Raw genomic sequence first — 13,068 nt, forward strand, 5'->3', positions numbered from 1 at the left:
TGTTAAGTTTTAATAATATTATGAAAGTGTTAGTGGCTCAAAAAAAATTTTTTTTTGAAGTATCAAATGTGGGAAGATTGAGATTTCACCAGATTTGCCATACCTCGTTGGCGTGACAGTGAATTGATACAATCAGTTTGGAAAGTAATTATTTGGCAATACCTACTAAGACTAAACTATATGATCTTGTAATCCTACTGCTCCATATATTCCCAAGAGAAAAAAAGCACTTCTGTCCACTGAAAGACACAAGAGTGTTACAGCAGCTTTATCCATAACAGCTTGAAATTGGAAACAACACAAATGTCCAGTAGGTGAGTGAAAACAATTACAATTTCTCATACAATGGAATAGTACACAGCAATGAATCAAACAATGGCCTCATATAATGATAGGGATGAATCTTAAAAACAGTATGTCAAGTAAAAGAAAGCAAGTACAAAGAAGAATAACTATGATGCCATTTATTTATGTGAAGTTAAGAACCAGGCAGAATGAAAGCTCAGAGATAGATAACATTACCTTCAGGAGTAACAGGCTAAAGGTGTGACTCCCAGGCCAGCAGCCAGCAGCACCATCTGAGAACTTGTTAAGAATGCAGATTCTTGGGTCCCCCCCAGACCCACTGCATCAGAAACTTGGGCAGTGGGGACCCAGCAACCTATGTTCTAATTAGCCCTCCACTGATTCTGAGGCACATCAAAGATTGAGACCCACTGAGCTAAGGTTGTAGAAAGTGAAACCCAGGAAAGGGGACTGTCTTCAAGCACATTTCTCCAACATTCTTGCTTATTTAAACAGGAAGACTTTTTAATTTAGATCTGTGGATTGAAAATCTGAGCAGTTGAGTTCTGGGTCAAAGGGTTTTGACAGATGCTGCCAAATCGCCCTCCCCAAAGTTGCACCAATTTTACTCTCAACCAATAGTATTTGAGCATGCCTGTTTCCCAACACCCTTCCTGGCACTGAGTGTTATCAAACTTATTGATCTCTGCCAATCTGATGAGAAAAACCAAGAAGAGATCTTACTGTTTTAATTGCACTGCTCTAATTATGAGTGAAATTGAGGTTCTTATAAGCCATTTGTGTTTCCCTCTAAATCACGGGTTTATATTCTTGTATTGTTGTTTTATGTCTTTGAGGATTAGGGAAAGAAACCCTTCTGTCACACATGTGGCACTTAATCCTGGTTTGCTTTTTACCTGGGTTGACAGTATATTTTATCATACGGAAGTTTTACATTTTTATGTCGTCGCATTTCTTAAATATTTACTTTAGGCACCCTGGTGTTTGTGTACTGCATTCCCTATCATAATATTACAGATAAATTCACCTATTTTTTTCTCTAGAGTTTTATGATCTTATTTTTAACTTATAAATCTTTTATCTTTTTGGAATTTGGTTTAAGGAATTGTATAGGGTTTCCATTTTTTTTTTCCCCAATTGATAAATTTTCCTACTACCTTTTTCTTTTAACATAAATGTCACCTTAAACAGAAATTGAATTCTCATATGTTCCGGAATCAGTTTCTGGTTCTCTACTCTGGTCCACTGGGTTGTCTATTTCATCTTTGGGTACCAAATTGCTTTACAAATTACAATTTCATAGTATGTTTTATCATGTGATAGATGTAGCCCCATCGTATTACATTTCTTTTTCAGGGCTTTCCAGGCTCCTTATTTAATTCCTCATTTGAGTTTCATATCATTTCTGGTCATGCTCACCCCTAAAAAAAAGTCCTATATTTTAGTTAGAATCACGTTGAATTGATACATTAATTGAACACTGACATTTTTATAACATTGGGTTTTGCTATTCAAAAGCTCAGTATAGAATGTTCCCTGCAAAATAGTCATAAAAGGCCCTTATATGTCTTTTAAATATTGTTCTGAATATTTTATCTTCTTGATTGCCATTGTAACTACAATTTCTACTATATTTTCTGGTAAATTGTATTTTTTTTATGTATGTAAAGAAAGGCTACTGAGTTTTATATATTAACCTTTGTAAACTGCTATCATCCTGAATTCCCTTGTCTGTAATAGTAGTACATTTTTCAGTCATATCATCTATATGTAATTTAGCTTTTTGGTTATGGTTTTATTTTTTTGTTTGGCCACATCGTGTGACTTGTGGGATCTTACCTCCCTGAGGAATTGAACCCAGGCGTAGCAGTGAAATTGTGGAGTCCTAACCACTGAACCACCAGGGAATTCCCAAGGTTTTGTTTGTTTTAAGCAGGAATTGATGTGGGACATTTTTCAAATGCCTTTTTTGGCATGTATTGAGATGTTATGCAGTTTTCCTCTGATGTATGTTTTTTTCATAATAGTGGTTAACACTTAATAGCTAGTTGCTTTTATTATTGTTATCATTTTATTTATTTTTGGCTATGCTGGGTCTTTGTTGCTACACAGGCTTTTCTCTAGTTGCAGCAAGTGGGGGCTACTCTCTAGTTGCGGTATGTGGGCTTCTCATTGTGGTGGCTTCTCCTTTAGCTGAGCACGAGCTCTAGGGCACTCAGGCTTCAGTAGCTGTGGCTCCCTGGGCTCTAGTGCACAAGCTCGTCATTGTGGTGCATGGACTCTGTTGCTCTGCAGCACGTGAGATCTTTCCAGATTAGAGTCTGAACCTGTGTCTCCTGCATTGACGGGTGGATTCTTTACCAATGAGCCACCAGGCAAGCCCATTCTTTGGTCTGTTAATGTGGTCAATTTTATTACAGACTCCCTAATATTGAACCACCTGCACTGCTAGAATGAACTTACTTGGATACAATGGATGATTCTTTGAAGGTATTGTTAATTTATATTTGCTAGTATTTTATTTGAGATTTTTGTACCTCATGTTCTATCATATTTAATTACTAGTTACTATACAGACTCCCCACATTTCTCTTTATCTTTTGTTTCTTACTAGGTCATGAGCTGATGAAGTCGGTTAAAATGTACTTGTGTCTTATCCAGACTTGTTTGCATTTGCTGTATGTATATTGTTATTCTCAACTCATATCCTATTCTTGATTTTGAAGCTATGCTATTTGATGCCTAGAGATTTCCAAAAACTAGATTCTTAATGTCTCTCATGTTTAACTTCCTTTTCTCTAAATTAGCAATTTTGTTTTGAATCTGACCTTGACTGATGGTAAGCGTTCCTCTGGAGGAAGAAATGGCAACCCACTCCAGTATTCTTGCCTGGGAAGTCCCATGGACAGAGGAGTCAGGCAGGCTGCAGTCCATGAGATTGCAAAGAGTCAAGACATGACTGAGCAACTGAGCACATATGCATGATGGTCATGCTGTAGTCTCAGCTCAGTATTTTCTTGTATACCTTGGTTTATATTTTAGCTTTTCTGAGTTATTTTGGTAAAGATGTATCTCCTATATCACATACTACAGAACACTGTTTTATGATCTGATGAGAGAATCTTTTTTTTTTTAAGGATGGGTTTATCCTTATTTACATTTCTTGATATAACATGTATCATGCTTACTTATGTCATCTTATCTTCTGCTGTGTTTCCTATTTTAATGCTTCCTGTTTTCTATGTTTTACATGTGTATTTTTTTGTTTTCTTTGATGTGTGTGTGTGTGTGTGTGCGTGTGTGAGCACACATGTGTTTGTATTTTGGTCTGATGATTTGAAGGTTTATAGTCTGTTTTTAATTTTTCCACTGCTTGTCTTTATATTGATTTATTTCTCTGCCAAGAGAAGAAAACCTTTAAATGTAGAGAAAGAGTCATATTCTCAAAGGGCTGAGGCTTGTCATCATAGTTCTGTCTTCTAATTCTTGATATACCCAGAAACAAACAAAAAACAAAACAAAATTCTTAATATTCTCAACATGAAAAATGGTGATAAGTCTCGCCCTGAAACCAAAGGTTCAGGATAATCAAAATCTGAATGTGCCACTGAGATGCTTCTTGAGTGAACCAGCCACCTACAGCAAAGAGCTAGCGGCGCCACAAAGGGATGCTGTATCTCATCTCTTATTTCAAAACCTCATGTGAATATCTTACCCTCAACAGCCAGCATACTTAGTTCAACAGTGTCTTTTACTTTCTGTCCATGTCTCCGCAGTCTTCTGAAAAGGCATAGTTGGAGAGGCATGAATGGAGGGCATTGACTCTTCTTGCTATTTGTTTCTGCACATATCGAGATCAGGAGCCAGATTGTTGCCTGACAGCTGGTCTTTGTGAATATAGTCGTGTGTGGTTGGTGTTCAGATGCAAGTTGTGTGTGTGTTTTCTTTTAAATCTCATCAGTTAGCGTACCAAGAGATAATGGCACACTCAAAACAGTATCATTTTAGGGAAGCTTATTTACAAAGGGACTATTTACAAGCATGTGGGTGTAGGAGCACCCCAAGGGATGGTGCAGTAACCTGGATGAGCAGCAGCAGAGCTGTTACTATCAATAGGCCTGAAGGTGGGCTCCAGGGGTTACTATAAGGGAGAGAACTGGGTAGGCTGGTTGCCGTGGGAAGACCAGTGGCCCTCCACTAGAGGATACATCCAACCCACAGAGAGACACAGGCAGGAAACCAAAGGACTAAATGCCTTGATCTCTTTCTCTTCCCTCTCCTTTCTCTGCTGGGCCTCACTGTGGCTGAACCCAACTGGAAGCCAGAAGCTTAGTCATTTAATCTTGCAAAGGAATTCAGTGAGAAATAGAACAAAAAGTCAGCAGGTACATTTCCCTCCTGTGTTTTTGGAAGATATGTGGCCAGCCTGACACATTAGTAGTGCACCCAATAGGAATGCTTTCAATGATCAATAATCCACTACCATTTACTTGTGTACTGTAATGGGAAGGTTGGAAGGTGGTAGCCACTGACATAATGTCAGTACTGGTGTCTCTAGAATTCTCTCAGCTTTTACCTTAAGCTGGTTGCTTCATATTTGCAAGACGGCTGCCCAAGCATCATGACCATGGTTAAGTTAGGAAGAAAGGGGGAGGTGGGGGATACCAGCATGTATATCCATTTTCTGAAAAAACAAAACCAAAACTTTTTATAGAAATACCCTCAGTAGACTTGTCATCATATTTCATTGACTAGAACCGGATCTCATGTAACAGCAAGGGAGATTGGGAGAGTGGAAAATGGGCTGGTCATGGTTGATTTAGACCACTTGTAATTAATTGCCTGAGACTGGAGACCTTGGTGCATGGATCAAAATCAGGAATCTGTTATTAGGAAAGAAGGGATGGAATAAATTTCTGGATCAACAATGAACAAAGCTTGCCACAAGTGGTTTGCATTCAACAATAAAGCCCATTGTCTGCTAGCACTCACTCCGGACAGCCATTGCTCTTTCACACTATGTGCCATTGATTTTATGTGACATCCAAAAATGTTGTTTGATCAAGTAATTTTGCCAGGAGCTTGCTCTGCTTTTACTCAGTAGCCTACGACTCAGTTTACAAGTCATGGCTTGAATTGTGTTCATTTTCACTGTAAGGTAGACAACTTTAATGATGCCTCTCTGGGTTTGATCTTTTCTCTGTCTTTAGTGACAAAATGTATCCTGACTACACTGGACATTTACCCATATTACGGAAAGACTTGATTGGTTTTCTATCTGGCTTACAGGATCTGATGTGAAGAGTATGCAAAAAGTCTCAGTGGGCCTCCTTGCCACTGTTTGACAAAGTTTCACAAGAGATGATGCCTCTGGGACTAAAGGAGATGATTACCAACTAACAAAATTCCATTTTCAGGTATTCGTTACCATATCTGAGTCACACTTTTTCTTTTTTTCTGTTTGTATAAAATTATCCCATCCTACACACTCATTTACCCTGGTATATGTGGTCATAATTTATACTGCAGTATTTTTGTTGCTATTTTCAATACTATTTTTATGCTTTAGTGAACCTCCTTTAAACTACTGATTCATTTTTATGATTTGGTGATATACTATCATATAATAGTAACAATAAAATGGAAATATAACACATGAAAACAATCACGTGTAAAAGGTGTGGAAAATCTTTTAATCAAGTTGAACTAGAGTCAACGGCATTCTCTTTACTATGAACTGAGCTGAACTGACCAACTCACTTCTAGTGGTACAGATGCTCCTACAAGACCATGATGATGATTATAAAGATAATGAGATTTCTGTGGAAATGATCACTGACCTCACATTTATGAAATGTATGGGAACAAAGTTGCTTGCCTGTGTAGCAGACCCTGCCATGCCCCACTCATATCCCCCTCACACAATTCTCACGTGTTCATGGTGATTTCTGTAGGGCCAACAGGGATGCCATCCGATGGAACTGGAGCACAATGTCCAGGGCCAGCTCCTGCAAGAGGAAATTCATTTCTGTACCATCTACGGAGATCTGCAGTGAACCAGGGCCCTAGGTTCATTCAGGAGCGGAGGGGGCGGGATCTTAATGAATCCAGTGAATCTCTGCCCTCGCACGTGGAGTTGATAGATATGACGTGAGATGATTTACTTACTGGAAAACACAAGTATACTAAGGGCCACAATAGTAACATCTGATGGTTTAAAAACATGACTGCAAATTCTTTCACACTTATTACAAGAAGGAATGTAATACCTCTTGCCTCTAATATGGGCCAGTTTTAATGACCTGTCATGAGCAAACTGGAAGAAGTGATACTGTACGATTTCCAAGGTAAGTCAATAGGTGACAGAGCTAACTGTTAGGTCGAAGGACATTTTCATTGAAAATTCTGATCCTATTGCCAGGTTGTTCTCCACTTCTCTCCCATCCTTCCACCCCTCCCCCCACCAATAGTGGATTTTTTTTGGCTCAGTATACTGGTTTCAGTTGGCATTTCTTTACTATGGGAGAAGTGAAGCATCTCTTTCCTTGGAACATCTCCTGGGGTCAGAAGACCCAGCTGGAGACAAGCGCGGGACTCAGCGGAGCCAGGCGGCCCCGCCGACAACACCCACGGCTCCACTCACTCCCCTGGCTCCTCTGTTTTCGGCGCTTTCCTTCCTCCCCCACAATATTCAGATTCCTGGAACCAGGCTCGGTGACCTCACGCCGGTGACTTCACATCCGGGACCTTCTGGGAATTCTCAGCAGCACTTTTTCGTTAGAAAACTAACGGGGGAGGAGGGGGGGGCGCGTCCGGGGAGGGACGCCGGAGCTCCTGGGGAAGCAGGGAGGGAGCCGCGCAGAGGCCTCTTCCTCCTTCCGGCCGGGGGTGGGTGGGGCTGGCCGCCGAGCTGCCGCCGGCGAGACCTGAGGCCCCGCCCCCTGCCTCTCTCCCTCCCCACGCCTCCCCCGCCCCGTCAGATGGTCGCGCGCGCCTCCCACGGGATGTGGATCCCGGCGCCTGTCACTACAAGTTTGGGACCCGGGGCCCCAAGCTGAGCCTCTGCCAGTTTTCTTCCGAAGTTAGGTCAGCGTCTTACTTGGCAGCTCTGCCACAGGTGCGGAGCGGGTAACTTCTTGGGGGAAAAACTTGTGTGTCACTGACGGGCAGGTACCAGTGGGGGCGGGGCACGGGAAACGCAACAAATCGAAAGTTTACAATGGTGTTTTCCAAGCTACAAAACTGCACAAGGTTGAGAGGTCAGAGAAGGACAACCTCCATGGCTTTTGTTTCCTTGAAGGGGTTGCCTCAGAGCTGAGTCTTCAATACAAAGCTATCCAGAAATGGCAGGAAGGCGAAATGAGGGGGCAGCTTCTTCCAAAAAAAAAGAAATTTTTTTTAAGAATATATTTTACAACTGTGGTGGTTAAAGATGAAGATACTATGTTATATATTAAACTGTTTTCTTTTGCTTCAAAGTTGTTTTTTTCCTTCTGATTTTGAAAGAAGTTAGAATATGTTCATGGACCCCTCAAGTATTGTGGGCCTGAGGCTCCATCCATGCCTGCTGTGCCCAGTGGGTAAGCTGCCCCTGGACAAAGGCCGGACAGCATGACAAAGTCTGGATAGAACATTAAAGGACATGGGAGTTCTGATTCTCTTGGGGGAATGAAAGAGGCTATAAACACAGGTGGCAGATGCACAAGAAGGGCCTTGAATGACCTGAGGAGTGGATTTTATGGTGGAGGTGGTGAGGAGCCACTGCTGGGCCTGACTGGAGGGTTGACCGGGGGTAGGACTGGAGGTGGGCTGGCTGTTGCCTTAATGACATCCAAACTTCTCCTGAGCCACAGTTGAGATGGAAGCCACAGATTGATGTGAGGGGCCTGGGACTTGGAGAAGTCTGGGCTGACTTCTCTGGGTCATCCCTCCTCGAAAGGAAAAAGCAAGAGGAGAAACTGTACTGGTTCCAGGACTTTGGAAAGATCAAATGAAAGGTCCTTCACCAGTCACAAAGCAGGGAGAGTTTGCCTACCTTAATAGATGTTTAGGGGGCTTCAGGGCCACCTCTTGCCCAGATCTCTGCAGTGGTTCCTACTGGCTATTCCATCCCCCTCTCTCCTGCCCAAGGCACTTCTCCAAAGCTCCATTCCCATTGGGCTGTTTTCCTGCTCCCCGTGGGCCAGAAGACAAAACCACAGTCCTCACCTGGGCATTTCCAGAGTTCAGAATGAGAAAAAACAGACTGGGTTTTCAACACCCCTACAGTAGATCACTGTTCCAGAATCTCATTTGGCTACATGTTTCTCAGTCCCCAATAACTGCCCTTTCTCCCCCACCCTCCACTCCCTGCCAGAAAACAAAAAACAAACCAAAAACTATGCTTGACTCCCACCTTCCAATGCAAACACTGGGCTTCCTCCAGAGCAGGCCAGGCCAAAATCAAGGGCCGAGACAGGAACTATACTTTAAGGGAGAAGAACTGGGCTTGAATGACTCAGTGAAAGACAAGCCTTCATTTATTCACCAGAAACCATGGATTGAGCTCCTACTATGTGCTTTTGTACCATTCTAGATGCTGGAGATACAAAAAGAAGCAAAGAAGAAATGGTTAGCGTGGAGATGATATTCCAGTGGAGGAAGACTTGGCTGTGGAGATGGCACTTTCCAAAGATGATCACATAGACTGTTACCTCTTCCTCATCAAAAGGTACTGTCTAATAGCCCTTCTATTCAGTCTAGCAGATTTGTGACTCATTTGTAACCAACAGAATGCAGCCCAAGTGACTTTGTGTGACTTCTGTGGCCAGATCATAAAAGGTGATGCAACTTCTACCTTGTTAGTTGGGACACATGCCTTCGGAAACTTGAAATAAATTGCAGGAAATCCAGCCGCTCTGAGAATGGCATACTTTGAGGAGGCCCAGGCCACATGGAGAGGCCATGCATATGTGGTTTGTCTGACATCCCAGCTGAGGTCCCAGCCAATATTCAGCCTCCATTGCCAGGCATTTGAGTGAGAGAGTTTTCAGACCCTAACTGTCAAATTACCCCCAGCCTTAGACGGAGGCTAATGTTGAGGCCCCACACATCATAGCAGAGAGACAAGCCATGTCCAATGTGTTCTATCCAAATTGCTGACCCACAGACTTCATGAGCATCATAAAATGGTTTTTTAGACCACTAAACTTGGGGTGGTTTGCTATGCAGGAATATTATCCAGAACACTGACATTAAACAAGCAAATATGTGAACAAAGATAATTTTATATTGTAATAGGTCCTCAGGAAAACAAAAATAACTCAGCATGTTAACTTGGAGGAAGGCCTCTATAGATGGGGAGAGGGGGAGGGATAAGTGGGGGAGGCAAGGGAGGTATAGATCAAGAAAGGTCTTTTTGGAGAGACATTTGAACTGGAATGTGAGTGAGAAAGAGCCCAACCACTAAAGATCTGGGAGAAGAGACTTCTGGGCAGAGGATACAGCAGGTGCAAAAGTCCTGAGGCAGGAATTAGCTTGGTGTGTTCTGTGAAAACCAGGAAGGCCAGTGTAACTAGGGAGATGTGGGTGAGGAGGAGAGTGGGGCAAAGAAGTTGGAGAGGAAGCTTGAGAGGCAAGTCATTCTGGTCTTAGAGGCCGCTGAGAAGAGTTAGATTTCAGACTGAGCGAGCTGAAAGCTTGCATAGGGTATTATACAGGAGTGACTTGGTCTGGTAAATTCTTGATAATTTAGGTGCCAGGTGGATGACAGTCTGTAAAGACAGGGCAAAGGGAAGACCACTTGGGAGGCTATGGCAGTGGTCCAGTAAAGGGGGGATGGGTAGTGGCCTGAGACAGGATGATAGCGGTGAAGATGAGGACTGTTGGGTAAACTCGGAACAGAGGCAGTAACAGAGTAATGAGAAGGGAGGAGGCGCCCGGCCGGCAGGAAGGTCCCGGGAGGGGCCGCAACGTGGGTGAGGACCGGAACCCGCATCCTTCTGGAATCTGGGAGGGAGGCTCTGAGCTGGGGCCGGCCAGGACGGCGCTTACTGGCGTCCGGCGTCTGCCGCGCGGAGCCTGCCCCTGGCTGCGCGCCTGCCTGCCGGGTGTTTCCCAGCAAAGGCTACAGCCGCCCAAAACGTTCCGAACCCAGCGGCCCGGGTGATGTCATCGTCACCTTGGAGACAGCAGATGGGAACACGCCCCCTCCAGGCACGGGGCGGGGTCTCTAGGGCAGGAAGGGAGGCGGTGCTTTGGGCTCCGCGGCAGGTGGGACGGGAGGTGTGCAGGCCCCTGGGCGAGGCCTCAACGAGTAGCTGCTGCTTTTCTTGGTGCGCGCTGCCACCGGTGTGCTCACCACCCACCCACCAACCTCTCCGGTCTCCCCCGTAGGCCGCCCCCTTTAGCTGTTAGGACTGGCTCCTCTTGTCATTCAGGTCACTTCCTCAGAGATGCCGTCCCCAACCACCCAAGCTAAAGTAACTGCGGACCTTCTTGTGGGCTACTTGTTTTATTTCCTTTGCTCCCTTCTAAAATTACCTTCTCTGTTTGTAATATGTCTTCCCTCTCTAAGTACCATGAGGTCAGGGATAAATTCTGCCATGTTCATCTGTATTCCCTGGAAGGAATTTGGCATGAAGTAGGTGCTCAATAAATGTTAGTTGGATGAATCAGTGAATTCACTCAATCATTTCATTTCACACATGGGTGCATTTATTCGACATTTGTGCAGTGCCTTCTAGGCACTTGTGATAAGCAGTAAGGATACTGAGATGAACAAGACAGGGACTCCACCTGGAGGTGAGAAAAAGAGATAGATTAAAACTAATTATAATATGAAAAGTGAACTTTCTTTTCTTTCTTTTTTTTTTTTTTACCAAGAAGCTATTCTTTTTATTTTTTTTCCCCAATTATTTTTATTAGTTGGAGGCTAATTACTTTACAATATTGTCGTGGTTTTTGTCATACATTGACATGAATCAGCCATGGATTTACATGTGTTCCCCATCCTGAACCCCACTCCCACCTCCCTCCCCATCCCATCCCTCTGGGTCATCCCGGTGCACCAGCCCCTGAGCACTTGTCTCATGCATCCAACCTGGACTGGCGATCTGTTTCACACTTGATAATATACATGTTTTGATGCTGTTCTCTCAGATCATCCCACCCTCGCCTTCTCCCATAGAGTCCAAAAGTCTGTTCTATACATCTGTGTCTCTTTTTCTGTCTTTCATATAGGGTTATCGTTACCATCTTTCTAAATTCCATATATATGGGTTACTATACTGTATTGGTGTTTTTCTTTCTGGCTTACTTCACTCTGTATAATGGGCTCCAGTTTCATCCACCTCATTAGAACTGATTCAAATGAATTCTTTTTTTTTTTTTAATGAGTTCTTTTTAATGGCTGAGTAATATTCTGTTGTGTATATGTTCCACAGCTTTCTTAGCCATTCGTCTGCTGATGGGCATCTAGGTTGCTTCCATGTCCTGGCTATTATAAACAGTGCTGCGATGAACATTGGGGTGCACGTGTCTCTTTCAGATCTGGTTTCCTCAGTGTGTATGCCCAGGAGTGGGATTGCTGGGTCATATGGCAGTTCTATTTCCAGTTTTTTAAGGAATCTCCACATTGTTCTCCATAGTGGCTGTACTAGTTTGCATTCCCACCAGCAGTGTAAGAGGGTTCCCTTTTCTCCACACCCTCTCCAGCATTTATTGCTTGTAGACTTTTGGATAGCAGCCATTCTGACTGGCGTGTAATGGTACCTCACTGAGGTTTTGATTTGCATTTCTGTGATAATGAGTGATGTTGAGCATCTTTTCATGTGTTTGTTAGCCATCTGTATGTCTTCTTGGGAGAAATGTCTGTTTAGTGAACTTTCTTGAGTTCCAGACGCTGGGCCTATCTCCAAGCACTTTTTGCATATTAATTCACTTAATCTTCACAATAGTAGGCACTATAATCGTCCCCACTTAAGGAATGAGAATACCGAGAACAGGCATGCCTTTAGCTGCTGGGCCCTGTAATCAAGTGAGACCAACAGAGGGCAGTGGAGGGGAACACATGGTGAGGGGGTAACAGTAAGATGTGTGGCCAGCCCAGGTAGGTAGATTTGTTATCTTAATTGCTCACATACACCAGTCTTCCAGGGGGCAGGCTGCTTCCAGCTCAGAGCTCTGCTGCCTCAGGGGAACACCTGTCAGTGGAGCAGGCAGTGATGAATCTGGGAGGGGTGTGGAGAACTGAGCCCTGGGCTGGTGGTAAGATGGGAGCCCACCTGTTCAATAAAAGCAAACTGTGGACAAGTTCCTATCTAACCTTGTTGGTGGTAGGGTGGGTGGGTGTGTGTGTGTGTGTGTGTGTGTGTGTGTGTGTGTGTGTAGGGGTGGACAATTGTTGATAAAGCCTCTTTCTATTCAGAAGGGTAAACTCAATATTCAAAAAACTAAGATCGTGGTATCTGGTCCCATGCTGCTACTGCTGCTGCTAAGTCGCCTCAGTCGTGTCCAACTCTGTGTGACCCCATAGACGGCAGCCCACCAGGCTTCGCCGTCCCTGGGATTCTCCAGGCGAGAACACTGGAGTGGGTTGCCATTTCCTTCTCCAATACATGAGAGTGAAAAGTGAAAGTGAAATCACTAAGTCGTGTCCGACTCTTCACAACCCCATGGACTGCAGCCCACCAGGCTCCTCCGTCCATGGGATTTTCCAGGCAAGAGTACTGGAGTGGGTTGCCATTGCCTTCTCCGATCTGGTCCCATAGCTTCATGGTAAAT

At 43.8% G+C, this 13,068-nt stretch overlaps 1 protein-coding gene across 15 annotated transcripts in view; it reads left to right on the top strand.

The window, feature by feature from the left end:
• CCR8 (C-C motif chemokine receptor 8) overlaps positions 1 to 13,068 on the top strand; it is a 140,866-nt gene that overhangs the window by 2,945 nt on the left and 124,853 nt on the right. For 13 of the 15 annotated variants that reach the window (XM_065933046.1, XM_065933058.1, XM_065933047.1 and 10 more), the window contains exons 1-2: positions 7,302 to 7,423; positions 8,882 to 9,016. The gene's annotated coding sequence lies outside the window, so the exon portion shown is untranslated. Of the gene's footprint in view, positions 1 to 2,726; positions 2,797 to 5,595; positions 5,724 to 7,301; positions 7,424 to 8,881; positions 9,017 to 13,068 lie in introns of those variants that run through there. The other 2 variants (XM_065933056.1, XM_065933054.1) reach the window with 1 other exon arrangement.

This window comes from Muntiacus reevesi, chromosome 4, assembly GCF_963930625.1.
Source record: "Muntiacus reevesi chromosome 4, mMunRee1.1, whole genome shotgun sequence".
Classification (NCBI taxonomy): Eukaryota; Metazoa; Chordata; class Mammalia; order Artiodactyla; family Cervidae; genus Muntiacus; species Muntiacus reevesi.